Consider the following 27,644-nt stretch of genomic DNA (forward strand, 5'->3'; position numbering starts at 1 on the left):
TCAACCAGCTTCCCTGGTATCTCATTCTGTTAATTCCACTCTGGGAGTCCTGCAGCTCAGCGGTTAGAGCACTCGCCTTGCAAGTGAGAAGACCTGGGTTCGATTCCCAGGCAGGGCGAAATGTTGGTTAAGTTTCCTTACTCCACGTGCCTCTGTTTATCTAGCGGTAAGTAGGAACTCGGTTGTTAGCCGATTGGCGGATCGCTTTTCCGGGGGTAATAATCCCTTAAAAAAAATAATAATAATAATTTGGTCACTCAATCCCCAACTGTTTGTGGGACGCTGCTGTGTGCAATTGGCTGCCATGTTTCGCCCACAAAATATACAGTCAATTTACTTTACAGTATATTCTGTGAAGCGCTTTGAGATATCTAGAAGACACGATAAGGCGCTATATCAAATGAAAGGATTAATATTATTATAAAAAAAACTTCTTTCTGTTAGTCCAAAACTTGCCCTTTACACCTCTATGTATACCTGCATTAGGACACTGAAACACAGAAACATTCAATAGGTAAATTTAAAAAAAATTGGCTTTTTATCCCAAATTGATGAAAAGTAGGTTGCACGTGCAGAGTTTTGGATCGGATTGCAGTTGTAGCACAAGAAGATTCATTCAGTGACTCCAAATGCAAATTAGCACATCCTAAAGTGAGCCACACCGAAAAGTTTTTGAACTAGATAAGATACGCTCTTTCATAGCTTTGTTAAATTGAGCACAGGGCAGGCAAACAGTATAACTGGCATTGACCAGATTAGCTGAATGCTCTGTTTCAGACCAAGGGAAGACAATAGGAAGACAATGTCTGGAGATGCTAATTCATACCATTACTCACTGCGTGAAACGCTTTGGCAGCTTTCAACGGGATAAGGTATCGCAATATTATTTAAAAATGGTGTGTAAGCCTGTAACTCATCAAACACATTTTCATCACTGAACTTATTAAAGTGTTATAGGCTCAATTTACAAGACAGTGACTTTAGATTTAAAAAACTCAAACAAATAAAATCACAAGAGAAGGTGGCTGACAAACATCCTTCCAGAATCCCTGTCAGCTGTCCTTCCAGTACAGATCAACGCGTTTCTTAAATTAATGCAATGTCCTAGCTTCAACCACCTTCCTGATATACCGTTCCAGCTTGATTACCCTCTGTATATAACAAAAATCAAGCTTTTGGGCTATCCTAAACTTTACTCTATATCTATTGTTGCCATAGGAATACAGAAATAAAAAAGCAGAAGGAACCTATTTAACTTGTTCTGCTAGTGTATTAGATTATACACCTTAGTACGCTTGTTTGCGAATTTATCGATCTATATTCTTTGTAACAACCAATTGATTCTGTATCCAAAGCATTTTGAGGCAGTACGTCCCAATCTCACAAGCCTCTGAGTGAAGTGTTTTCTGTAGAGACTATAAACCAAAATTTACTGTATTCCTTCATTGTTACCTGAAATTAATGCAGGTATCAATTAACATTATGAGCCAGGAATGTGATGCCGCATTCCTCACTGTTGCCCAATCGGTTTTAACAATGATTGGCTACTAGTGGCCTCCTGCCACCCCCTCCTCCCTCGTCTGAACAGAGAACAGAATTTGGGGTGTTTGGCCTAAGTGAATCATGTAGCCAACTTATTCCAAACTCAGTCAGCTGCTTCCTCATCTACAACAAACTCCACATGCACCTCACCCCAGTCCTTGCTAGACTCCACCGACTCCCTAGCTCCAAGCAGATCAATTTCAAGGTCTTCACCCTCACCTACGAATCTCTTATACCCTAGCACCTCCCTATCTCACTGATCTTCTCCTACCTAATCTCTTTCTGCTTGCTCCTCAGGTGGCCAACACAGGGTTTTTTCTTGATCTTTTTCGAGGCTAACTGTAAGTCTCCCGTCCTATCCACACAACCATCTGCAATCAAGCTATCAGACTGTATGCCTCTAACCTCTGGAAAGTTCTCTCTCTACCCCTCACTCTTTATCTCAATTAAGTTAATAATAATCATTGCATTTGATATAGCGCCTCATCACATCTTCAAAACGTCTCAAAGTGCTTCACAGGATATACTGTAAAGTTAATTGACTGTATATTTTGTGGGGCCTCTTTGACTGTTCCTATGGTTATCTCCCCTTTCCCACTCTCTTCCCTCCCTGACTCACACGGTCAAGCCCTCCGAGACAGTTACAACTTGCACTATATAAATGAAAGTCGTTGATGTATTATTGTTCCAATTTTTATTTTCTGGGCTGGATCGTAGGGTCAGTAGTGGAAATTTCTGTCACCCCAACAAAGGTAATGTTTTATACTGGAGGTTGGAGTGAAGTGAAAATTGATTTAATTAATTTTAGCCTTGGAGAATGAGAATTTCAGTTCTTGTGGACGAATAATAATAATAATAATCCTTGCATTCGATATAGCGCTTTTCACATCTTCTAGGCATCTCAAAGCGCTTCACAGAATATACAGTAAACTGAATTGACTGTATATTTGTGGGCGAAACGTGGCAGCCAATTGCGCACAGCAGCGTCCCACAAACAGACGTGGATTGAAAATGACCAATTTATTATTGTTTTGTTTTTGGAGGGATTATTATTAGGTGTGTGGAGTAAGGAAACTTGCCCAAGGTTTCGCCCTCTGCCTGGAATTGAACCCAGGTATCTCGCTTGCAAGGCGAGTGCTCTAACCACTGAGCTACAGGACTCCACAACATAAATGATTGGAAAGCAAAATTAAGCATTAAAAACTAAAATGGAGTCTGATATACAACCTATAATATACAGGATAGATTTCTCACCACAGAGTCCAAAAATATGGTGACGCTCGATTCTTGAATAGAATCAAATAACGTGCCTGGAAACAGGCACCACCTGTTAGTGATCCTAGATGTGTTTCCTTAAATAAGATAGGGAATGTGTTCAGGAATCTTGCAAATTCTATCCCTGTGCAACTTAGGCCTTTACTTAATTACAGTATCTCTCTATATATTAGATCTCCCTTTAGAGATCAGAAATGGATTTGCACAGGATGATGAGACATAATAATAATCCTTGGATTTGATATAGTGCCTTATCACGTGTTCGAGATGTCTCATCGCGCTTAGAGTAAAGTGAATTGACTGTATATTTGTGGCCGAAACGTGGCAGCCAATTGCGGAAAGCAGTGTCCAACAAATAGTTGTGATTGAGTGACCATTTTTTTTTAAGGAATTATTACCCCCGGAAAAGCGATCTGCCAATCGACTAACAACCGGGTTCCTACTTACTACTAGGTAAACAGAAGCATGTGGAGTAAGGAAACTTGCCAAACATTTCGTCCTGCCGGGAATCAGGTCTCTCGCTTGCGAGGCGAGTGCTCTAACCACTGAGCTATGGGAGTCCATGTTATTCGGAATAGAGAGATGTAAATGGTGGTGTCCCCTCAAGACATAAAAATATATAAAAAAATATAAAAAGCTAGCTGACTAGAAAAGACAAATTTCAAAGAGATGAGAAAAGATGGGGCAGATGAATTAGAGAGAAAGGCTGGGAGATAAGAGGGGAGATGAATAGAAAGATATTTTCAAAGATGAAGAGAATACAGATCATGCATCTTCCCACAAGCGATAACTCGAGTACTCTGTGTAGCAAAGACTAGGATTCTTTGAATCAATAGAGAAATTAAGAGGAAATTAGATTGAGGAGAGGCATACAATAAATCTAAGTGCAATACTATGCAACTAAAATCATGCAGAATATAGAAAATATGGAAGTGAAATAAAAAGAGATTAGGAAGGTCAAGAGAGGATATTACAAATGACTGATAGATACGAAAGAAAACTACTGAAGAATTCTGTTAACATATAAAAGCAAAATCAAAGGAATAGTTGAAGAAAACGTAAGGCCAATTAGAGCCAAGAAGTTGTCGAAAATGAAGGTCTCGCAACTATACTGAATAAGAATGTCATTTCATTTTTAACAGTAGAGAGTGTGACAGTGAGAAACTGAGTGTACAAGAGAAAGATGTGAAGCAATTAGACTAGAAAAGTAAATTGTACAAAAGAACTGATGAAACTCTAAGTGGACAAATCACCAGGGAATCCGAGAATCCTGAGGGAGGTTGGGGATGAAATGGTAAATACACTGACTGCAATCTTTCAAACATCCTTGGATACAAAAGTAGTGCCAGAAGGCTGGAGGGCTGCTCACGTAACAGCAGTGTTCAAAAAAGAGCCAAAGTGATAAACCAAGGACTTGTAGACTAGTCAACCTAACATCTATAGTGAGGATACTTTGAAAAAAAAGGATGAAATGATTAATGATTAGATGAATGATTAGAATGGCAAGGTTTGATTAAAGACAGTCAGCATGCATTTGTTAAGGCAGGTTTTGCTTGACAAATTTAATAAGAGTTTTTTTGATGAATTAACGAAAGAAAAGATAAAGGTAATTCTGTGGATGCGGTGTATAAGGATTTGGGTTTTTGATCAGGTGCCATATAACAAGCTTGTTAACAAATTAAGTTGAATGGTATTAATGGAAAGGTAGATAGAGATGAGAGTTGATTAAAGGATAGGAAACAGAGTGGAACAGAGATTTCTAAATGGTGGTGTCCCCTAAAGACACTGCTTCTTCTCTATATAAAAATGATCTGAATTCTGATATGAGAAACAAGTTTTCTGACAAAAATAGGAAGTGTAGCTAAATACGGAGAAGACGGTAAGCAACTGCCAGTTGGACATAGACAGACGATTAGATTGGGTAGAGGTGGCGGATGAAGTTTAAAGCAGAAAAGTGTAAGGTTGTACTTTTTGGAAGGAAAAATAAAGAGAGCAAATGATATGTCAATCAATAACAATTTAAAAGGAGAATAAGAGCAGCAAGACTTAGGGGTTAATATACAGTTAACTCCTGATAACTTGTCACTCTGAGGGGAAAAGGCTCGGTAATGAGTTAGGTACATGTATAAATACATAAATAAATGTAGCTAGGCTATTGAGATGATGACTTAAGTGGTAGTGGCAGTTAAGCAAGAGTTATCAGGAGTTTACTCTACATAAATATTTAAAGGTGGAAGCAGATGGACAATAACAATAGTAATAGTCCTTGCATTTAATATAGCACCTTATCACGTCTTTGAGACATCCCAAAGCGCTTCACAGAATATACTGTAAAATGAATTGACTGTATATTTTGTGGGCGAAACAAAGCTACGAAGAAAGCTGACGGGATCCGGGGAGGTTTTATAAAGAGAAGCATGGAATATAAAAACAAGAAAGGTGATGCTTAACCCTGTCCAAATTATTATTTAGCGCACAATTATTGTTTCTAGTTTTCACGCCACTGTAGGCAGGGATAACTCAGTACTACCTAATCATCAACTGCCCCTGCAAACCAACTGGATTAGCTTCAAAACAAACAAATCACACAAACTTTATGCAGAGCAGATTTACTACAATACCAGGGATGAGTTGTTTGCCTATAAGCAGAGACTCTTGCAACAGAGAAGGTTGAGAGGAGACCTGGTCTTTAAAATTGAGAGGTTTGATAAACTGGTTAGGGAGATATTATTTCTAGTGGTCTGTGAGTTTCTGACTTGACGTAATCAATTAAGATAATTAGGAAAGATTAACAACACAGAGTTAACAGGATGTGTAATCTCTGCTGGTAGTTGAGACACGGTCCACATAATCTTTGAAGAGGGAACTAAATAGATATCTAAAAAGGAGTAATTTATAAAGGTATGGGAAAAAGGCAGGTAAACAAAACTGAATTGATTGCTGTTTTCAAGCACGGGCACTGCTGTAAATTTCTATGGTTTTATGTCTATAAATCCTGTACTGTAGAAAGATTCTACAAACGGAAAGGAAAACACACTTTTTTGAAACACTATATTGGAAAAGGAATTTCCTGCTTACTTAGTTTTATTCTTTTTCGTTACGGAACTGAAATTCACCAAAGCATAAACTCCAAGCCATTTATCAGTGACAAACACTCTTTGCTGCAGAATTCTTCACTGCACATAATGCACAAGGCATAATCTGACTTTTAATTCCCCAGTTCCATTCATCTGTTGCATAATGATGTTACTTTCATTTTTATCCCATTTATCTTTTCTCCCACAGTTTACAGTCCCATAGAGACCTTTAAAACATGCTCGTGTTTCTTTTGTCACTGACGCACTGTGCTCATTCTGTTGTTCTGCAACTTAACTTTGTAAATAATATTTTAATCTCCTCTCAACGAACAGGACATTAAACTCTCTGTCAACTCCTCTATTGCTTAATTACAAGGCTAAAATAATCTCTCTTCAGGCTTTGTAACAGAACTAAAATATAAAAGCATGCTGTACAGCATCTGACAGCATCGAGCTACACAGAGAATTGGTCAGACCAAATTTAGACACTTTAGTTCCATTTTCAACGCACAATCTTAGGAAAGATATATTAGCTTTGCAGAAGTCTCCTCAACATACAAATACAATACAAAGTGATATTTGTATAGTGCTTTCACGTCAGGAGGACGTCCCAAGGCGCTGGAACCTTCATACAATGCACAAGGCACTCTTTTTGGTCAGCCAGATGTCTGATACATGTGGACACCCATCACTGTGATTAGGAGTCTGCAATCTAGAATGAGAGTTGGGGTATGCTACTTACAAATGAAAATTTCTGGAATGATACTCTCTCCCTGGAAAGATGCACCTAACTTGCCTAATTAGGACGTGGAGTCCTGTAGCTCAGTGGTTGGAGCACTCACCTTGCAAGCGAGACACCTGGGTTCAATTCCAGGCAGAGGGCAAAACCTTGGGCAAGTTTCCTTACTCAGCACAGAGCCTAATAATAATCCCTCCAAAACAAAACAATAATAAATTGGTCATTTTCAATCCACGACTGTTTGTGGGACACTGCTGTGCGCAATTGGCTGCCGCGTTTCGCCCACAGATGTACGGTCAATTCACTTTACAGTCTATCGTGTGAAGCACTTTGAGACGTCGAGAAGACATGAAAAACGCTAAATCAAATGCAAGGATTATTATTATTATTATTTAGGTGAATGGATGAGCCAGAATTTGAGGACCCCAGAGTGTGTGTTGAGCTACTGCTGGAACGTAACCAGATAAAACTGCACAACTTGCCATAGAGAGTAGGGTCTCTGACAAGGTTACTATGTCTTGTTTTGGCTTGCAGGGTTAACAGGACCTGAGTGGGAAGAATCCTGCTCCCAGTGACTGCTCTGTCATATATTGCTGACCAGCAGGATTGGCTCGTCTATTTTTCAGCAGTGTTCTGCAGTACTGCAGTCCCCTTGGCTCAGGATCTGGATGACCAAAATCCCTACAGAGGATTGAATCATTCTGACATTCTGTTATCAATCACGTTACCCTGGAGCCAACTCAGTTTCCAGAAGTCCTCGCTTACCTCCCCTCCAAGGAGCATAATCTCTAATCGCATTTTATTAAGTATTTTAATCCTGTTTTGCCATAATCCTGTTATGGACAAGTATTTTGTCCATATCCCTGACATGGATGCCAGCACCCTCTGAAACTCGTCACATTCATAAACACTAGATCATTAAAGTCAACAATAGATTCATGTAATTCATTGAAACTAGTTACCATTAACAATCCCCATTAAAAATCAATCCATCAAAAAAAGAATTAAAATCAACTTTAATATCTTTGTTAATTATAATTTATGTTTAGGTGCTATTAACTATGAGCCTTATTAAGTGATGAGAAATAAAAGCTAAGAAATGCTGAGCAAATTGTTCTTTTTGTTGGCACCTCTGAGAGGAATAGGAGCAGAATAGTGAACTGCAGTATTTGAGCCTACTCTGCCATTTTTATTAGATCATGGCAGATCTTTTAATCTCGTTTTCCCATGTTAATCTCTCCGAAAGGGAGTTTCTCTTGGTGTACTGGTCAACAATCCCCCAAATACAGAGATTGGTCACTCATTCCATGGCTGTTTGTGGGACACTGCTGTCCGCAGCTGATTGCCACGTTTCGCCCACAAAACATACAGTCAATATATTTTACAGCATATTCTGTGAAGCACTTTGAGATGTCTCGAAGACATGATAAAGTGCTACATCAAATGCAAGGATTATTATGTCCTCCTGAAATTGCTTATGATCTTCTTCATTGTTAGCTGGAGAGTTCGGTACTGGTGAGTTCAGGCAGTGGAACTGCGGGCACAATTTTAGTATTTTGTTCACACCTCACCACTCCTTTCATCCCTACATCCTGACCTTGACCAAGAAGATTATTCTTTATCTCTGGAATGTGGCCATCATCAGCCTTACCTCACACTCAGTGGAGGTGAAACCCTCAGTCACTCCTTTGTCACTTGCAGAATCACAGAATTTCACAGCACAGATGGAAGCAATTCACTCATCGTACCTGTGCAAACTCTGATAGAGCTATTCATTTAGTCTCACTCCCCAGTTCTTTCCTTTTTATATTCTTCTTTATCCTTGAGGTGGGGGCGGTTGGGGTGGGAGGCCGGGAGAATGAGGGCAGGGGAGAGTGAGGTGGGGGGGGGGAAATCAGAAGTAAATCGGCCTGGTTCCAAGGTGGGATGCTCAGCAACAAAACTTCAGAATCTAATCTGTGGCATCTGTGGCAGTCTTGATAGTCTGTTAGGCATGTCTGCAGCCCTCCAGGTCAGTGCTGATAACTTTGATTGATTGTGTGATATTGTATCAACTACCTTAACCTCCCAGACCTTTCCTGAATAGCCTGTATCCTTGTACGTTATATTCACTGTTATCAGCCTGGTTTAGCCATGTTTCTGTGATTCCAACCACATCATAATTATCCATTGGCGTCTCTAGTGTCACGATTTTATTTGGGTTTCTTCTAGCATTTTGTATTATTTTCTCCTTTTAACCTTCTTGTCTGGTTGCCTCTACTTGTTAACTGGTGGTTTTTTTAGGATTCTCGCACTCTTGATTTAGGCATTTCTCTTTTTTGGTCCATAATGGTTTCAAACTTTCTGGTCTTCTTCCTAATGGTCAGCAGGCCTGAGCTCTCTTTTATCCACCATACCATTCCCTCTCTTCAGCATGGCTGTTTTTCCCCACTGCAGACCAAGATTTATCTAATTCTCTGCCCTTCTTAGCTGGATCTATCAACTCAATTTTATCCAGAAGGCTGCAGCTTACAGGTCCCTTCACATTGCAGATGGCAATCTCCCCCAAAAGCAGTCCCAAATACAGTACCACTGTACGCCTTCCACATTCCAGGCCACAAGGATGCACTTTATTCTGTGCAGCCCAGAGCCAACAGCCAGAATTTTGCAGAGAAGTTGAAAAGCATTCATTCATATCCAGTTCTGATACAGTAATAAGGAGATTCTTGATTGCACTGCCTTTAACCAGTTACATTTACCTTGAGACAGTCAGCACTGTCCAAGCCTGATTTACATCGAGCAAAGCCTAAATGTTGTCTCTCCAACAAATTCCATGGTTCCTGGATAGTGAAGAAGACAACAACAACAACTACTACAACATTTACATTGCAAAGCGCCTTTCACGTCGGGTGGACGTCCCAAGTCGCTGATCAGTGCCCCGCAGAACTGTATTTCATTCCCAGATTTAGGGTAAGACTAGAATCTGTTTTACATCGCAAAATGACTATTTTCTGCGGATCACTCGAAAGGTGCGATTTGTGTCCCGAGTTTTACGGTGTAATCTGCCTGGAATAACAAGTTGGCGTTCAGAGTTTTTCCATCCCTCCCTGTTTGGAGGAAATCCCATCACACATTATCTCGAAATGCTATTTAAAACTATTTATGCCCCAATTCCCAGCAGAGCGGATGATGGAAATAAAAGCACATCAGAAAACCACAGACACACAAACACACAACACAAACACACAAACACAGACACAGGGACAAAGGTTCAGAGCCCCAAAAGCGATGGAGATGCAAACCCAAGTAACCAGCCTCCCAAAAAAAATTTACGAGTGAAGAAATCGAACTGAAATCCTCTTTTTTTTGATTATTTTTTATTTTTTTTAAATAAAAAAAACCCCATCAGTCAAGGCAATGAAAACAGCTCCGAACATCCTCTTACCTTCCGACAAATCCACCAGCCCCAGCAAGTGCAGGAGTTTGAAAAGAGTACAGACGACCACCACAATTCCCAGAGTCTGCAGACCCTCCGACTCCCCTTGGAGACTCAGCATGCTTTACAGGGAGTTGCAAAGACCACTCACACATCTCAGAAAAAAGCCCAGGACTTTTAATGCATCGCCACCGCTTTAAAGCAGCCACACAACTTCAGACGGTCCTCTCTCTAAACTGCAGTGCGATCTTCTTGCCTTTTATTTTTTTCTCTCTCTCTCTTACCCTGATTTGTTCAGCGTATCTCATCTCTCTCTCTCTCTCTCTCTCCCTCCTTCCCTGTCGCCGGTAACCAAAGTTTACCTCAAAAGCTGCTGTTGTTATCTAATACCCCCAGGTCAGGCTCAAGTAGTCGTTACACTTTACTTGTTGCATCTCCCCAGCAGCACCTCTGCACACCCAGAACCATATGTATTGTAGTTTGGCTTGGAGATTATTAGAATAATTATAATAATAATAATAATCTTCGCAAACTCTGGAACACTCTCCCTCAAACCCTCCGCCTTGCCTCCCCCTTCTCTTCCCTTTTTCAAGTCCTGCCTGAAAACCTTCCTTTACGACCGCGCTTACGTTCACTTCCCCATCCCTCTTTTCCCCCCCGGCTCGGAGTCAGGCTCTGCCACTGATAAGCGCTCTGAGACTCTACCCTGCGTGGAGGGTGCTATATAAGTCCAAGTTGCTGTTGATGTAGCGCCTCATCAAAATCGAAGACATGATAAGGTGCTATATCAAATGCAAATGCATTATTATTATTATCGCGTCTTCGAGACGTCTCAAAGGGCTTCACAGAATACTGTATACTGTAAAGTGAATTGACTGTATATTTTGTGGGCGAAACATGGCAGGCAATTGCGCACAGCAGTGTCCCACAAACAGCCGTGGATTGAGTGACCAATTTTTTTTCAGGGATTATTTATTACCCCCCCCCCCGAAAAGTGATCAACTGGTTTCCTACTTATCGTTAGGTAATCATAGGAGTGTGGAGTAAGGAAACTTGTCCAATATTTCACGTTGCCCGGGAATCGAACCCAGGTCCTGTCGCTTGCGAGGCAAGTGCTCTAACCACTAAGCCACAGGACTCCACGTCCTCAAGAATAGTAATGGATTGCTGTGAGTTACGTTCCCAAAATCATCAGTGTGCTGAAATTCATTAGTTTGTATTTACTTTTTATCAGCGCTGATCTTAACAATTCTTTCAAAAGAGTCATTTACTTTGGACTATCAAGGGTGTTTATTGCACTCTGTATTTTATTTCTTTCTCTCTGACTCTGGCTCCAGAAAATTTGAAATATATTTGCACGATAAACATCTTACATTTACACCACATAAAAAAAAACAGCAAAAGTTCCTGAACTTAATTTGCTGTGAGAAATATTGCATTACAACCATTAATTTAATAAGATTGTGCCCAGGGCTCTGCTGGTCCCCCCTCGCTCTGCCTGTGATCCCGTATTACTTCTAAAACACGTGCTGGAGACGAGCAGAGCATCACGAGCTAGAGAACGGGAAACAACAACCGCCCCAAGAGCAAGAGTCGGACCAGTGAGGAGTGAGGCCAGCGAGGTAAGTGTGAGAGCACTCCGAGACACCGTCCGGCGTGAAGGGCGCTATATAAATGCCGGCTGTTGTTATTGAGCGGGACCTTCGAGGGAGCCAGGTCAGTGGGTACGTGTGGGTGAGCGGGGGGGGGGGCCGGTGCAGGGGTCAAGGCCAGCGTTGGGTCCTGCCGCCATTTCAAAATCTCCTGCCTGAATCAATGGCCAAAATTGACCGCGTGACATCAATCTGCCTGCAAGTTGACAGAGGCAGCCGATCGTTTTGCTTCTGGTCTCGGCGTAAGGGTTTTGGCTGCCGACCCGAGCCACCCACTCACAACAGGCCCCCACTTTTATCGCACTACTCGCTACTCGCGTTCAGTTCTTCTCTCCCGCTGCCCTCCTCGCCTTCTCTCTCTCTCTCCTATGCCCTCCCACCGCCTCTCTCTGCTCCAGCCTGGCTGTTCTCCACCAGGCTCATCGCAGCACTCATCGATGATTGTCACAGATCAGCCGTCCTAACTGCCCCATCCCCCACTCTCTCTGCAAGGTCCGCCTCCACTGGCCTCTGGTAAGTAAATCCCCCCTTCCCTCATTCACATCCTTCCCAATTCTCCCCCTCATACTTGATAGTCATTTTCCCCCCACAATCTACAATCCCCCAAACCCCTCTCCCCTACACCCTTCCCCACCAGCGCCCCCATTCTTATTGCCTTCCAAGATGTCTGCTCCTGCTCAAACAAAACTATCACTCTCTACGACCTCATCCTGGACAGGGACATCGATATTCTCGGGGTTTAATGGACAGTTGGGAGTCTAAAACAACTCAAGAGCACTGGCTCGGTGCAGTGTTTATCCATCGATTAATTGATCCTGCCAGCATCTTCTCACCTCAATCGCAGACAAAAATTTTGCGGGCTTTCTTTTAGAAAGTCTTTTATCTGATTCTGTCTCTGCATAACTTGATTGCCCAGGCTCTTATCCTTTCTACATCAAAAGTAATGTCCCAAATCAAACAAACAACCAGCTTTAACACCTAACGAGGCTTCAAAGCACAGGTTGCAAAATACATGTCACTAACCGCAAATCTATAGTGGTCCTCTAGTTTCCCTCTAGGAATTAGGATATAGATTGAGGCAAAGGACTTCAAGGGGTTGAAACCTTAGGATTATTCCCTGTCTCAGGTGTCAGTCAGCATTGTAATAGAAACATATAGCAGGTAAATGCGTGAAACAGATTAAGCTTCATGGGAAACAGATTAATGGTTGTAGAAAAAGTAAAAGATTTCAAAACAACAACAACATGCACTTATATTGTGCCCTCCACACAGGGTAGCGTCTCCTCAGAGAGCTAACAGGGAATAGATTAAGAGGGGAAATGATTGCTGCAAAGGACCCCAAAAGATCAGACAGATTAAGCTGCATGAGCTGTTAATGCACAAAGTGAAAAGAGTAACATTAGTGAGCTGGAGGGCTATACAGATCTACGGAGGGACTAAGGCATTATCAGAAAACTGGCTAAATCTGGGAGAGAACTGGGAAATAAATATTCCTGGGTACTACATTTTTAGAAGAGACAGAGAAGGAAAAAAGGGAGGGGTGGCAGACCTCAACAAGGAATCAGAACAGTGGAACACAAGGATGATGGAAGAGTGAGTGAAGAGATTGAATCTATCTGGATAGAGGTGTGATATAAGAAGGGAATTATTACTCTGTTAGGAATTTATTATAGAAACAGTGGAAATGAGATGGAGGAAGAGATCTGTAGAGAAACCTGGAGAGATGCAGAAATAATAGCATTGTAATATTTGTACTTTAATCATCTTAAAATAGTCTGGGACATAGGGGATGTGAGCGGCCACAAAGTGGAGGTTTTTCTCCAGTTGTGTACATGATTGATTCCTTAATCAGTATGTTTCTAGTCCAACTGAGAAAGAGGCGGTTTTTGATCTTCTAGGAAATGGGGAGCGGCAAGAGAATTGTGTCGGAGTTGGGGGTATACCTAGAAATAGATTTAATGTAAAGATTGAAAGGAATGATGAACAGTCAAACATAAAGGATGAACACTCAAAGACAAACGTAACCAACTGGGAAAGGGCAAATTTCAAAGAGATGAGAAAGCGGTTAGCAAGAATAAACATTTTTTTTGTCAGCCGAGTGTCTGACACATACGGAAATCCATCACCATGTATTCAAATCAAACTGATCCCACCATGCATCCCACCAACACATGGAAATCCCAGAGATAAAGGACGCATCCTGCTTACCTAATCCTGGAGAGTATTAGGCTCAGGTTGACAAGAGCCAAGGCTTGGGGACCCCAGAGTGTGCGTTGGGAGTACTGCTGGAGTCTAACCAGTTAAACCACGTAGCTTTCAAAGGATTGTCTGGAACATTTCCAATTGGTTGTCCAGCTAGGACTACCTTTGGCTTGTGACGTTAACAGGAACTAAGTGGGAAGAATCCCTGTCCCCAGTGACTGCTCTGCCGTTCCTGCCAATGAGCCAGGTAGGCTGTGCTGTCATCAGCAGTACCCTGGATTACTGTGGACCTACCTGGATCAGGTACTGGATAACCAAGACTGCCACAGAGGGTTGGAGCGATTCTGACCCCACCTATCCCGCCACCCCCCAGGAAGGTAGTCACTAATTGGTCATTTGACATTCGACAAGTGTGTTTGGAGCCCTTGCTAGTTGGATGGCAGGTACCAGGAACTCCTTGAGAGCTTCCTGGTGAGCAACACAGCTCAGTATGGAACGCATGAGAGCATGCCCTTTCTGCCCCCAGCTCAGTCACACATTCCCTCCCATTGAGTCATAGTTTCACCAGTTGAACATGCATGATTCAATGACATGAGAACCTTGAGCAGCAGCTGCTTAGCTCTGCAAACCAATCAAGATGGATTCCAAGTGTGTATATACAAATGTGCGTTCATGACCTTGGACTCCAGGTAACCCCTCCAGCCGCGGTCGTCCCAAGCCTCAGAGTTTCCTCATCAGCTAACTGTTGGACATCTGCCTTCAGCATGGTCGGCGGACCTTCACAGTCCACAGCACCTTGTGATGTATCGGCTACCTTGAAGTTCTCGAGGCCAATTCCAATGCCGTGTATCAGGCTTACTCAGCACCAGCTGTTTAATCCAGGTAATCATGCACAGGGCCATGGCAAATAGACGTGCCTGCTGTAAAGGCAACTCCATCTCCAGGGTGCTCAGTGACAGGTCAGCGTAGGCCAGAGCTTCCTCCCTGCAGCCTTTTCCTGTGTTTGCCACAAACCCACCGCGCTGCCTGATGCTGGACATCACAAATGGGCTGGAGGAAGCCTCTTTGCTGCATCCCCAGGAACACGGAACCATTAAGGCGAACTGTTTGCACACAAGTCTTTATGCCACAAGGTTGACCTACATACAATCAGAATGCCCTTCATCCCTTCTCTATGCGGTCCTTCAGGACAGTGTCCAAGTAAAAGTTGATAATAATAATCCTTGCATTTGATGTAGTGTTGTATCACATCATTGAGATGTCTCAAAGCGTTTCACAGTATATACTGTAAAGTGAATTGATGTGTATTTTTTGGGCGAAATGTGGCAGTCAATTGCGCACAGCAGTGTCCCACAAACAGTTGTAAATTGAGTGACCTTTTTTTTTGAGGGATTATTATCCCCGGAAAGTCCATCACAAAAAAAGATGGATTCATGAAATGCCTCTGTTTAAAAATGGAGAATGGGTCCAACCAAATAAGTATAGACCAGTCTGTAGTGGGCAAGCTATTATAATAATTTTAATAACAACAACAAAATTACATTTGTATAGTGCCTTTCTAATGTAAGGGATAATATTAATAACCACTTGGAAAGACGTGGATTGATTAAAAACAGTCCACATGTTAAAGGGAAAATCTAATAAGACAAATCTAATAAGAGTTGATTGACAAAATACCCAACAACAAATACATGAAGGTAATGCTGTCAACGTGATTTATATGGATTTTCAGAAAGCTTTTAATAAAGTGTCACTTAGGAGGCTTGTTAAAAAAATCAAGGCACAGGGTATTAATGGAAAGTTAGAAGCATAGATAGATAGTTGGTTAAAGGTTAGAAAACAGAGGCTGGATAAATGGTATACAAATGTAATCTTGTTGTTGTTGTTATTTGCAATGAAGAAGTGTAAATAGTGGTATCCCCGAGAGGTAAGCGTTAGGACCACTGCTTTCCTCCTTTTATATAAATAATCTGGATCTGGATTCTGGTATAAGGGGCACAATTTCTAAGTTCTACCTCACACCTAACACAGCTGAAACCCTTTCCCATGCATGTGTCCTTTCCCACACCAGGCACTTTGTATCACCCCCCCATCCTCACTGGGTTCCATTGATGCCTTATCTCTCAGGGGATCAAAGTGAAAATTCTCATTCTCACCTTTAAATCCCTCCATGATCTCTTCAAACCCTACCAACCCAAGCTGCTTCATGTCCTCTACCCTACCAACCCCACTATCGGGGTTTCAGCCGTTTTGCTCCCACTCTCTGGAGCTCCGTCCTCTGATTCCCTCCCTCCTCTCTTACAGGATATGTCTCAAAACATACCTCTTTGACCTTACTTTCAGTCATCTTTCTCCTCTCCCCTACCCAACACTCATCAAAATACTGCAGATGCTGGAAATCTGAAACAAAAACAGAGAGAGCTGGGAATACTCAGCAGGTCAGGCAGCATCTATGGAGAAAGGAAAGTGAGTCAACGTTTCGGGTCCATGAGCCAAAACGATGGAGTACTGACGAAGGCTCGTGGACCCAAAACATTGACCAACTGTATTGTAGGATTGGATTCAATAATTTGCCAAATTCTAGATATTCTGATAACACCAATAACAGCTGTCTATCAGGCACTCTACGTTGCTGGCATCTGCATGTTTTATTACATTTCTGCTTGTCCCGTAGGTTATTTTTATCTTGTTATTCATCTGTGGGGATTTGTTCTCATCATAATTTTCTTGTTCTCACACCCTGTTCATAGCCTATGAAATATTTTACAAATGTTCCACTTTTCTTTAGCTGTTAATCTCCAGTTTTGCCTCCTACTTAATCTTCCCTCGAGTTCTTCTGCAGTCAGACGTAACTGTACTGTTATTTTTGGTCTTAGCCTTAATTACAATGTCAAACACCATATTCAAGCCTCGTTTTCATCCACCTTACTGTAAATTAAATATTGATGCACGATTGCATGATCGGACTGCTTAACTCATATACTGATGCATGGCTATTGCACTCATCTACCATTGTACCAATACACTGTTACGCTGACGAACTGTTGCACTGGTGTGCTTATGTGGTGATGCAGCACTGTTCTGATCGCTGATCACAAAGGCACTATTGAACATGGCTTCTGGCTCCAGAACCCCAACCCTAACATTCTCCCATCACAACACCAACTTGTTTTTTTAAATGAGTCCAACATGAATCCAGTCCAGTCAACCACTATTCCTTGTAATCTGTTCCAGTTATTAATTATCTCTTGAACACCTTCATGCTCTGTCCATCCTCACCTCCAACTCGTCTGGAAGCAAAGCAAAAAAGTAGGTGGATTCGCTCAACTGCTTCCACTTTTCCCTCCAGCTCTTCCCTTGACCCCATCCACACGCTGCTTCTCATGACCTAGCTTTTCCTCCCTCCCCTGCTAAACAATGTCACCAATCGCTCCTCTCCACTAGTACAGTACTTCCTGCTTTTCAAAACCGTTGTCATCCCTCTTGAGAAACATTCATTGGTCTCTTCCATGCTTTCCGGCTACTTCCAAACCGTCCTTCCTTTCCATAAGTATCATCACTTCCACCATTCCCTCTAAGAGACCTTAATTTAATATCCACCCTGGCCTCAACATGGAGACTGCCCAGATCAAAGTCACCAATGACGTTTTCTCGATTTGTGATCAGGCCTTCAGTAATGTCAATCATTCCATCCTTCTTCGTCTTCTCTCCTCACTGCTCCAACTCGATCACTCTGCTCCTGTTTATTGCTACCTCACACTGTTTTTTACACTAATACAGTTATTACTACTGATAATAATAATTATCCTTACATTTGGTATTGTACCTTTCATGTCAGGAGGATGTCCCAAAATCGCTTCACAGGATATATTGTAAAGTGCAGTGACTGTGAATTTTGTTGGCAAGTGCAGCAGCCGTGTTTCACACAGCAATGTCCCACATCAACAATAACATATAGCATACATATAGCGCCTTTCACATTGGGAGACTGTCCCAAGACACTGGACAATCGAGTTTCAGTGTCTCGTGACATAGTGCCGGGGGTAATAATTCCTTTAAAAAATAATAATAAATTGGTTACTTCAATCCACAACTGTTTGTGGGACAGTGTTGTGAGCAATTGGCTGCTGCATTTCGCCTACAAAATATATAGTCAATTCACTTTACAGTATATTTTGTGAAATATTGAATCTCTCCTTATTTAAATTAAATAGTTTTGGTTCTGCCTTTTAGTTGGAATGGCTAAGTCAGTTTAAACTGGCAAAGAGTAGAACCATATTCAGCAATGCAGAGTGACTTGTCTTTATCCACTAAAAAATGGACATCTAGAGTTAAGACCACTTTCTCCCTCTTTTCACTCATTCATATCTTCTCCATTGGCTCACACTCGCTCAGAGGACTGAATCCTGATCCTTGTCCTAAGCTTTAACTCCCTCCTGGGACCATAGAAACTTCCATCACAGATGGCCATTGTATCTGTGCTGGCTTTAAGCCAATCCTTTGAGTCCCAGTTACCTGCCTTTTCCCTATGCCCCATGTCGTTCACTCCTTCTTAGATAACTGTCTAGATCCCTTTTGAAAGCTCACATTGATTCTGCCTCAACCAACGCTCCCAGCAGGGCATTCCATGCTCTAAAAACTCTGCGTGAAAAATCTCTCCTAACCTCTTCATTTGGTAGGTATCAAAATAATGCCCTAGTCACTAACTTACCAACTAGAGAAAATATTTTCTCCCTATTGACTCTGTCAAAAACCCTCATAATTTTAAAACCTCTACAGGGTCAGTACTTTGTTCCAGTGGCAAAAGTCTGAGTTCCTCCAATCTCTGTTCATAGACCAAACCACTCATCCCTGCTATTATCCTATATTTGAGGTTTTCAGCAAATTTCCTCAACCACAACCTCAGAAGAGAATCAATATGGAATTTACCAAAGTTTAGAGACAACTGGATCACTCAAATGGCAATCTCAGCTGAACCTTTTGCTATGAACCTTCTTCGACTGCAATCCAACTTCTCAGCTGTTGGAAATTATATTGATGCCTAAGGTTTGATCATTCAGCATGAACATATTTGCAATATAGAATAATCCTTTTAGGAATCCTCGTGTAAAGCTTACTTTCATGTCAGAATAAAGGAGAATTTGTGACTCACAGGAATCCTTTGATCCAATAAAGAGAGGAAATTTTATGCTAATCCATTGTCCCCACCCGACACACATCCGCATTGAAGATTAGGCTCCACTGTTTTGAGATGAAATAGATGCCGCTTAACTGAAGGATCAGGAAATTCTTTGTAGGTCAGATCTATGCATCGTCAATTCACTACTTGACACTTTACTTTTTACAATTGCAGCAAAAATTATAAAAGCAAAAAATTTAACACAGGCATTATAGTGATGTAAAAATGGGGTCAAATGATGAATGCTTAAAAAAAATTCCGGGGGTGGAACGTGACAGAGAAAGATGGTGCTCTCAACTTGGACTAATTTTAAAACGGAGCCCCCTCACCCACCCAACCATCCAGATGTTTGCTGCCAGAATTGCTCGCAGTGTCTTGGCCAACAACGCTTCAAGTAAAATTGGTCAGTCACTTAATGGCTGCTCGTGGGATATTATTGTGGGCCAATTGGCTGCCATATTCAACTACAAACATAGTCACTACACTTTGCAGTGGAATCCTGTGAAGTGCTTTGAGGGTTTAGACAATGCAAGAATTGTTATACAGATAAACCCCGGTTGATTAAGAAATACTTGTCAACTACAGAATGAGAGCAGCCTCTGAAATAAGTACTCGTTAAGTCCTCACTAAATACTGGTGTGTTACTGAGTTTATTTGAAGCTTAATCAATAACTACACCCTGTGTTATTTCCCAGGGTCCTTTTAAATTGTTCCATCCAGTCCACATTGGTTCCAAGTTGAGTATTGTTGTCTGTTAAGGAGAACTCCCCATATAAAAACCTTCTCCAGCAATTTAAGTTATCACAACATTCGTGAGTTCCAATCATATATTCTTCTCTGTGTAAAGAAACACTTGCTGACATCTGTCTTGAAATTGCCTTCTGCAGGTCCAAATCTTGGTCATCTTGTTGTTCTCTTGATACACCTAAACATCTGGGTTACTTTTGCAATCGCTTTTAAAATGAATTGTCTTCTCTCAAGACTGAAGAGCCCTAACTTGATATTTTTTTCTTTAAATGCTCTGCTCAACATATCTGTCACATATAATGTTTCTCCTGCTGTATATTTGAATTCTACATTGTATTTCTGCAAATGTGTCCAGATATGTTGAAGTCTTGGAGACATTTCATTTTAATTCTTCTAAAGATTACTTCCAACAGTTTGTGATCATTTTCAGCTACTATTTTCTTTTCAAACACAAACCATTTGAACCGCTCACATCCAAAAACTACCATTAAACATTCCTCCTCTATTTGTCTATTTCCTTTCTGTCTCTGATAACAATCTTGGTGCACGTGATATTGGATCTCCTCCTTGTATTAAAATTGGTCCTATCCCTGTTTTACTGGCATTTAATAATATCTTGACTGGATCTTTGATATAGTAATATTTTAATACGGGGGCCTTAGATATAGCTTCTTTTAAATGCGTGCTGCTGTTCCTTTTCTGAGATAAATTCCCTGTCTGCTTTTATTAATTCTCTTGTGGGCTCCATTATCTCTACCACCTTCAATGTGAACCTGAACTTCCACTGGAAAAGACTAAGAGAGTGGAAATCGACAATGAAATAAGCAAAATGAGTTTAGGAGCAACAAAACCAGAATGTGTGTGTGTGTGTGTGTGTGTGCAAATACCAAGCCCATTGAAGCTTGTGAGATAATTGGAAAACTTGTGACATAAATGGCACCAGTTTGAATTGGATTTCTGCACATTTGTGACAGCTTTGAGTTTGCCACTAGAACTGCGAAAACAGCAGAGTATTAAATGTGGCAGGAGAAGAAACATGGGAATATTGAGATGTTAGCAATATTGAAATGTTGTTAAACATGAATATAATACATTAACCACAATGTAACTGTTGACAGATAATAATTTGGAGCCAGGCAGCAAGGGAGTGATATTTGATGTTACTTCGATTGTTTAGCAAGCTGTGCAACTATGGAGCACATACAAAAATAAATAAAACCCAATATTAATTGGAATTTGAGGCAATCCATGCAGTAACTTATTGAAACAGACTTGAGTTTGGAGATACCTGTACAAATTGGAAGAAATGACACAAACTCAGATGCAGGAAACATACAAAGACTCCGAAAAAGATGGAAATAGATGAACTGGCTTAATGGAGACAGATATTTTTGTAAACATTAGGTTCTGATCAGGTGTTAATGTTTTTACTAAAGGGGATTCTCATTGTAGAATTATCCAGCAAAAAGCTTTGCTGACTCACTTTTAAAGAATCGTTGATTTCTGGCTTGTCACGTTACTACTGATGCTACTTCCTTTGCTTTTCTTGCATAACTTCTAAAAATCCATGCATTTAATGTAGAATCTTGTCACAGTGTTGAAACACTTCAAAGTGCAATGACTGTCCTTCCAATAGACAGAATCTTGAAGAATTGAAGTCAGCCAGTTAGACTGTAAATCCTTGCTGCTCTTAGACACCGAGCATTGGGTTAGCTTTGTTGATAACAGCTTCCAATTGAGTAGAAATTCAGTGACCAATCAATAATTGCCTCCAAATCCTTTCCCTTCTCTCCCTCTGCTAATAGACACCCCTTACCCTGCACTCGTGTTGTGTGCCAATATGTAGTACTTTACATTAATCCAGATTGAAATTCATCTCCCATCCTGAACCCATCTTCTGGATCTTCTTGACCTCCTTAAATGCAATCAACTAGCAACTTAAGATTTTTACAGCTTCATTCACCTATTTTTTAAAAAAAGCTTCAAACCACTTTGCAGAATGAAAATAAATGGAAATGAAGTGAATTCACGTTGGCAAATACGACAGCTAATCTGTCTCTTACACTCAATCCTGGCCTTAGATATCGATGCCATAAATATGTCATACAATACTTTAAGAAGTATTGCACTCTAAGATCATACTTTAAGAAGTATTCTACTCCGAATCATATCTGACTGATATAAATAGCTGAGAATTGAGAGCAGACCCCTGTGGAACTCTGCTCCCCCTCACAACAGCACTTCGTCCATTCATCATTGTATTTTACTTCCTGTTGAACCGACACCGAAGTTCTAAGATTACTCCACAGTCTCTGTGACCCGTTTTTAGATGCAATCTCAAGAGTAGGATCAGTAGCAACAGCGGATGGTTGCAGGGTGTCCTGTGCCCTTTAGTCCCATCTCTGTTCAGATTCAGTAATTGCTGTGTGCAAGGAGGTGAACCATTTAACAATTTTTTTCTCGTTTCTGCTAATTTCCTCTCCCCTTCTTCCCTGATGGCATTTGACTCTTTTTTTCCTCCTATTCAGTACAGTTCCACAGGGAACCTCACCTTTCATACTTTCCCAGTGAGTGCTGGCAGGATATTCAATGACTGGAGCATCATCCCGATCCTTTCCTCATCCAACATCCACAACATCCAGCAGGAATCTTTAAACTCAAGCGTTTCTTCACACCAGGCAACTTCCTTTTATCTGTCCTGAAATTGCCTTTTGCAACTCTAAACTTATGTCCTCTTGTTTTTGGTGCATCCTAAAGGATTGTGCTGGGTTTGTGTTTTCAATCCCCTTTAACGTTTTATATACTTCGGAGTGATCTTCTTTCAAGACTGAAGAGCCATACCTTGTCTAATCGTTGCTCATCATAACTCATTCCTCTTATGTTGGGGATGACCCTCATTGCTGTTCTCTGAATTGCCTCTATGATCTGCTAAGACTCCTTAAACTACCCCGATCAGAACTTTGTCTCTAGGTGTGGGGTGATCAGAGCACTGTAGGTTCCGTATGATATTTGGGGACTGAACAAAACTGATATCAATATAGTCCAGCTCCTTGTTTGCCTTGTTTATTGAGATATACAAGGTGCAGTCTTTGATTTTATGGGGATGGCGTGAGCAGAGATTTTCAAGCTGTGAAAATAACATTCATAAAATTGGTGAATCTAGACTTGATCTACAAAGGTGAGAAAATAAAATATCCACAGTCACCAATTGTCTCAGTGTGTCGCACTCTCTTCTCTGTGTAAAAAAAACTTATGGGTTTAAGCCACAAATGAGATTTCAGCTTGACTTAGTTGGTAGCACTCACATCTCTGAATCAGAAGGTTATGGGTTCAAGCTTGAAGTCAGGATTTTGAACTTGCGTAAGTGTAGGGTGGGCTGACACTCCTTGGGCTGACAAGGATTACTTATTCGCAACTAGCCATGACATGAAGAAATATTGGCCAGGACACCAGGAAATACTCCCTGTTCTCTTTCGAATTGCACTTCGGTCTCGGGAGTTCTGTTCTTGAGCCGGGGGAGTGTGCAGTATTCCAGGATACTGCTGATGACCGCACATTGGCAAGACCTGGAAGGGCAGACCAGTCACTGGCAGCAGGAACTCATCCCACATGATTCACTGTCATGTTCAGCACTTACAAAAATATTTGTAACGATCCTTTTCTTACCAGAATTTTATTGATATGTAAGTTGCTGGTATACATTCCTTAGATGAGTCCAGCATCCTGAACTCAAACATCCTTCTTCGTACCAATTGTTAGTTCCCTCTCTTAGTGAATATAAATATGTTATGCTTTCACATCTGAACCTGCTCGCTATTGTCCTGCTTCCTTAGCATATCAGAGAGCTTGTTCGAGTTTACTTCCTCAATTGCATGTTATTATACCCCACAGCAATTTGTTCCTTTCAGGATCAGCCCAGTGGACTCTCTGGTAATCTGCATGAGCTCATTATTTAATATGTTCGCTATCTCCTTTACATCCTCTTTTTATTCTTCCCTCTTCCCATGGTTTAACGTTTTCTCTGACTTACCCTCTTTACCTTATGTTTTGCATCTGTTACAATGTCTCTCTCTTTCTAGTACTATCTTGGTTTCCTCAATTTCTTTTTAATTCTTTCTGAATAATCTTTCATTCATCCATTCAAAACTCTCATTCCTCTCTAAGCCTTTGCAAATATTTTTCTCTAATCGCACTTTTAATTTTCCTGTTTATTTATTTAGTTTATTTTGGAACAGTTTCCATGAGTTGTTGTTCCTGGACTTGAGTGTTTAGCTGTCCTGAATGCTGCATGCTGTCTCAAATTGTTTTAGAGGTGCCAGTTCTCAGATGAGTGCCAGGGCTATAGCCTGGAGCAGGTGGTCAGTGCACAAGGCACTGGTTAGCACTAGAACTTGTCATTCACTTTCAAACTAGTAACAGAAGAGAGATTGACGAAGAGAAAGAGAACGAGAGAGAGAGACACAGAGACACACACAGACAGAGAGACACAGAGACATATACAGATAGAGAGAGAGACACACACAGAGGCATACACAGACAGAGACACACAGATACAGAGAGACACAGAGACAGATACCATGTCACTGGATGTATTATTGTTCGAAAATTTGATACAGAGCCGGATTTGATACGGACGAATATTTACCTATTTAAAGTTTGCATCGTAACTAAAATATAGTGAAATTAAGCAATACGGTATGCAAATGCTCAACGTAAAATGTAGGAATTCTATACGATTCTTACGGGTTATGTTTCTGGAAGGGAAACACAAAAACATTGCTTATTGCCACAGCCTGTGGACGTTTCTCAAATCCAGCATCTGGCCCTCAGCAGCCAAAAGGTGGGACCAACCCGGGCTGGAGCAACCACAGGTTGGCTCTGCCCTCTGCTGGAAAATACTGAGCATTTCACGTGAAACCAAGACCATGACGCAGAAACAATTGGTTTGATTTAATTGTGGCTCCTTTCCCTCCAGGAAAGCCTGTCTTAAAAGAGTCTGTCACTCCAGTGACAATGAGGGAGACAGATACACACACACACACACACACACACACACGGACAGACTGGTTGGATTGTAAGAACAAGCAACCAGATCCTGCACGACCTGCCCTATAAGTTGCCCTATAAATATCGAATATTTTTTAAAAAAATACACAAAATACTGCAGACGCTCTGAAATCTGAAAACGAAAAACAGAAGTCGCTGGGAATACTCAGCAAGTCAGGCAGCATCTATGGGGAAAGGAAAGTGAGTCAATGTTTCGGGTCCTTTCTTGACCTGCTGAGTGTTCCCAGCGACTTCTGTTTTTGATATCAAATATTTAAATTTATTTGCTTCGCTCATTACCAGGAGCCATGGAATGTGTGCCATGGAACCTTAGAGCTTAACCCTCCGCAACAGCTCTCTCCACGCTCCAGGCCCGACCCTCAGTTCCAGGCCTGATTCCTCGCTGAGATAAGGGGGATTTTTTCGAGGGCAAGAAAATTAGGAATGAGAGAGACTATTTCTGCTGGGATGGTGAATCAACCGCAAGAGGATTATGACCAGAGAAAAACAGATTAGAACGCTGGATATTGCACAAAGGCTGGTTGGATGGTTTGCCACCAATGTCTGTTGAAAACTCTCCATAACAAGCAACTTGAAGCAAATTAATACGGATAAGGTTTACTGAACAGTTTGAAGGCTTCAAACTAATCTGAAAACATATGATAGGAAAGGAATGAGTATCTTTGCCCCTACAAACCACAAACTCTCTGCAATCTACTGTGGTACCTAATTGACTCTGTCACCTAATTGTTAACTAGCAATACTTCCGAAATACTAGGAAAAACTTTACACAACGACAACAAATTACATTTGTATAGCGCCTTTCACATCGGGAAGACGTTCCAAGGCGCTGGGCAGTCAGGGATTTAAAACCGAGCTGAGGTGGGATCAGGAGGGGTTGGAGGGCAGGAAGGGCAGGGGTAGGAGGGTGGCCAAAGACATGGTCGAAGAGGAGAGTTTTGAGACGTGCCTTGAAGGAGGCGAAGGACTGTGGGATGGAGTTCCAAAGGGTTGGGAGCAGAGAGGGAACATGGAGCAGACTGAAACCTGCTGAGCAGATGGAGCGTACAGGTCGATATGGCAATATTAAAGTTTACAGGAACAGGGCAAGGAATTGAATTAGAGCAGTTAGCTGTAGTAATAAAAAATAATAATAATCCTTGCATTTGATATAGCACCTTATCATGTCTTCGAGACATCTCAAAGCGCTTCACAGAATATACTATAAAGTGAATTGACTATATATTTTGTGGACGAAACGTGACAGCCAATTGTGCACAGCAGCGTCCCACAAACAGTTGTGGATTGAAGTGACCAATTTATTATCTTTTTTTAAGGAATTATTACCTCCGGAAAGCGATCCACCAATCAGCTAACAACGGGTTCCTACTTACTGCTTGGAAAATTAGCATCAGTTTAGGTATGATGGGGGGGGGGGGGGGGGCGACAACCACTGGAGAATGGGGTCAGAGTAGATAGCTTCTGTCAAGGAGCTAACAAGGCACAGAAATTGATGGCCTCTTGTGCTGTAAACATCTGTTTATGACCTGACTGATGTCTGGATTACATGCAGACCAAAATCATACGTACATTTGGCACCTGTTGCCATTATCAGCAAAGAATAAATAGATTCGCAGAAGCAGAGCTCATAGAATTGCTCCAAAATCTATAGCTCCAACCGCGCCTCCTCTCATAAACGTATCAGCTCCAGAGAAACACTCTGATTAAAAAAAAGTTACCGTTGAGATTGTATCAGATCTCAAGGATCTACAGAGAATCAATGCATTTCGCTGCGATTCCAAGAATTACAACTTAATGAACAGAAAAAGCAAAGGCTCCTGTCACACTCAGTATCTTTACACTGAGAATTTGAAGTGTCAAATTGGGCAGAAGATCCCTCAGCATTGAATATACTTAAACTTCAGCTTTGAATATAAAATAAAAATTGGTCATTCCTCGGCTGATTGTGTGAGGTTGATTGCAAAATTAGCAGCCGGTTTTGCCCATACACACAAGTCGTTGCACTTTACAGTGTAGTGAAGTATGGTAAAGTAAAGTTAAACAAGTATAAAGATTCTTTGAGATACAATCTGAATGAAGAAATGAGGTATTGACACTGATACATGGGGAGGCAAGCTGTGGTGATACGTGTCTAGGCAGGAAGTTAACGACTGTGAACAAGCTAGGATTTGCCGAGGAAGAAGAGAAATGCAGACAGAGGAAGGAACGTCAGTTTGCTGTGACCCACACCGTCGACTCTCATCTGTCACGTTTTTGATAAAATCTCTCTCCAAGATTGGTCTACAGATGCAAACCTTAGTCTTTCCAGCAGCTTGGGATGGCCTCCTGACATTAAAGGTACTATATAAATATAAATTTGTATTGTATCCTAAAAGCTTCACTTCCTTCTTGGTGAACAGTCATCTGCTGTTTTGGGACGGGCTGTGGTGGTGCATTTTGTTGGCTGCATTGTATTTGTGGCGCGGTGGTAGCAGTCAAGGAGGATACACCAGGAGGCTTCACTTTTAATCATAATTATCAGGTCGATGTGTCGGAATGATTAACTGAGTTGCTGCTGTATGTGATCGGTTATTTCTGTCTCACTGGTGTATGTTCCAGGGATTCTTTTATCATCTTTTATTAAATATTCAGTTCCAAAGCTCGTCACTAATAAATTCGCCATTTACACACTCTATTTATTTGGCGATGCTCTGTACTGTCCTAATTCCCATTCATTTGTAAAAGTCATGTTCTCACAATTTTGTGAGAC

General features: G+C 41.3%; 1 protein-coding gene across 2 annotated transcripts in view; it reads right to left on the reverse strand.

Moving 5' to 3' along the window:
• Positions 1-27,644, reverse strand: part of LOC103177321 (Kv channel-interacting protein 1) — an 85,347-nt gene that overhangs the window by 20,675 nt on the left and 37,028 nt on the right. Inside the window, exon 1 of one of the 2 annotated variants that reach the window (XM_007891437.2) lies at positions 10,058-10,093. The exons of the other annotated variant lie outside the window; for it this stretch is intronic. The gene's annotated coding sequence lies outside the window, so the exon portion shown is untranslated. Of the gene's footprint in view, positions 1-10,057; positions 10,094-27,644 lie in introns of those variants that run through there. 2 annotated transcript variants of the gene reach the window in all.

This window comes from Callorhinchus milii, unplaced genomic scaffold, assembly GCF_018977255.1.
Source record: "Callorhinchus milii isolate IMCB2004 unplaced genomic scaffold, IMCB_Cmil_1.0 Scaffold13, whole genome shotgun sequence".
In the NCBI taxonomy this organism is placed as follows: Eukaryota; Metazoa; Chordata; class Chondrichthyes; order Chimaeriformes; family Callorhinchidae; genus Callorhinchus; species Callorhinchus milii.